The sequence below is a fragment of the Arachis stenosperma genome, chromosome 10, assembly GCF_014773155.1.
Source record: "Arachis stenosperma cultivar V10309 chromosome 10, arast.V10309.gnm1.PFL2, whole genome shotgun sequence".
Classification (NCBI taxonomy): domain Eukaryota; kingdom Viridiplantae; phylum Streptophyta; class Magnoliopsida; order Fabales; family Fabaceae; genus Arachis; species Arachis stenosperma.
The window spans coordinates 80,796,096-80,798,765 of record NC_080386.1 but is presented as its reverse complement, the minus strand read 5'-3'; positions in this window follow the sequence as shown (position 1 = coordinate 80,798,765).

The following is a 2,670-nucleotide window of genomic DNA, read 5'->3' as shown; positions in this document are numbered from 1 at the left end:
AGAAGTGGTCTTGATGCACCCTTGAGATGAATCTCTCCATCTCCCATGACTCGGAGGTGGAAGCTTTTGCCTTCCCTTTCCTCTTTCTAGAGGTTTCTCCGGCCTTGGATGCCATAAATGGTTATGGAAAAACAAAAAGCAATGCTTTTACCACACCAAACTTAAAAGGTTTGCTCGTCCTCGAGCAAAAGAAGAAAGAACAGAGTAGAAGAAGAAATAGAGGAGATGGAGATGGCTTTATAGTTCGGCCAAAGGGGGAGAAGTAGTGTTTAGGGTGTGTGAAAATGAAGGAGTGAAGATGGGTTTATATAGGGGTGGAGAGAGGGGTAGGGTTCGGCTATGGGATTTGATAGGTGAGGGGTTTTTGGGGAAGAGGTGTTGAGGTGATTGGTGAATGGGTGAAGAAGAGAGAGGGTGGTGGGGTAGGTGGGGATCCTGTGGGGTCCACAGATCCTGACGTGTCAAGGAAAAGTCATCCCTGCACCAAATGGCGAGCAAAATTGCTCTTCATGCCAATTCTGGCGTTAAATGCCGGGCTGGTGCCCATTTCTGGCGTTTAACGCTAGCTTCTTGCCCTTTCCTGGCGTTTAACGCCAGTCTGGTGCCCTTTTCTGGCATTAAACGCCCAGAATGGTGCCAGACTGGGCGTTAAACGCCCATTTGCTACCCTTACTGGCGTTTAAACGCCAGCAAGATCTTCCTCCAGGGTGTGCTGTTTTTCTTTCTATTTTTCATTCTGTTTTTGCTTTTTCAATTGATTTTGTGACTTCTCATGATCATCAACCTACAGAAAACATAAAATAACAAAGGGAAGAAGATTAAATATAACGTTGGGTTGCCTCCCAACAAGCGCTTCTTTAATGTCAGTAGCTTGACAGAGGGCTCTCATGGAGCCTTACAAATGCTCAGAGCAATGTTGGAACCTCCCAACACCAAACTTAGAGTTTGAATGTAGGGGTTCAACACCAAACTTAGAATTTGGTTGTGGCCTCCCAACACCAAACTTAGAGTTTGACTGTGGGGGCTCTGTTTGACTCTGTTTTGAGAGAAGCTCTTCATGCTTCCTCTCCATGGTGACAGAGGGATATCCTTGAGCCTTAAACACAAAGGATTCTTTATTCACTTGAATGATCAATTCTCCTCTGTCCACATCATTCACAGCCTTTGCTGTGGCTAGAAAGGGTCTGCCAAGGATGATGGATTCATCAATGCACTTCCCAGTCTCTAGGACTATGAAATCAGCAGGGATGTAATGGTCTTTAACCTTTACCAGAACATCCTCTACAAGTCCATAAGCTTGTTTCTTTGAATTGTCTGCCATCTCTAGTGAGATTCTTACAGCTTGTACCTCAAAGATCCCTAGCTTTTCCATTACAGAGAGAGGCATGAGGTTTACACTTGACCCTAAGTCACACAGAGCCTTCTTAAAGGTCATAGTGCCTATGGTGCAAGGTATTGAAAACTTCCCAGGATCCTGTCTCTTTTGAGGTAATCTCTGCCTAGACAAGTCATCTAGTTCTTTGGTGAGCAAAGGGGGTTCATCCTCCCAAGTCTTATTACCAAATAACTTGTCATTTAGCTTCATGATTGCTCTAAGGTATTTAGCAACTTTCTCTTCAGTGACATATTCATCCTCTTCAGAGGAAGAATACTTATCAGAGCTCATGAATGGCAGAAGTAAATCCATTGGAATCTCTATGGTCTCAGTGTGAGCTTCAGATTCCCATGGTTCCTTATTAGGGAACTCATTGGAGGCCATTGAACGTCCATTGAGGTCTTCCTCAGTGGCGCTCACTGCCTCTTCATCCTCTCCAAGTTCGGCCATGTTGATGGCCTTACACTCTCCTTTTGGATTCTCTTCTGTATTGCTTGGAAGAGTACTAGGAGGGAGTTCAGTATTTTTCTTGCTCAGCTGACCCACTTGTGCCTCCAAATTCCTAATGGAGGACCTTGTTTCAGTCATGAAACTTTGAGTGATTTTGATTAGATCAGAGACCATGGTTGCTAAGTCTGAGTGGCTCTGTTTAGAATTCTCTGTCTGTTGCTGAGAAGATGATGGAAAAGGCTTGCCATTGCTAAGCCTGTTTCTTCCACCATTGTTGTTGTTGAAACCTTGTTGAGGTCTCTGTTGATCCTTCCATGAGAAATTTGGATGATTTCTCCATGAAGAATTATAGGTGTTTCCATAGGGTTCTCCCATGTAATTCACCTCTTCCATTGAAGGGTTCTCAGGATCATAAGCTTCTTCTTCAGATGAAGCATCCTTAGTACTGCCTGGTGCAGCTTGCATTCCAGACAGACTTTGAGAAATCAAATTGACTTGCTGAGTCAATATTTTGTTCTGAGCCAGTATGGCATTCAGAGTATCAATTTCAAGAACTCCTTTCTTCTGATTTGTCCCATTGTTCACAGGATTCCTTTCAGAAGTGTACATGAATTGTGTAGAACCTATGCACAATTACTCAAGAGGGGGGGTAAATTGAGTATTGCAACAACAATTAATATTTTTGCGAAAGTTAAAGACAATATACAAAAGTGTTATTGTACTAGTATTTTTCCAAGAGCTTAACTCAATTGCTAAGCATTTATAAGGAGCTTTTACTTTCCAATAGACACCAACTCAAATAAATTGATCAAGCTTTTCACCAATCGGACTTAAGCTATTCCTTA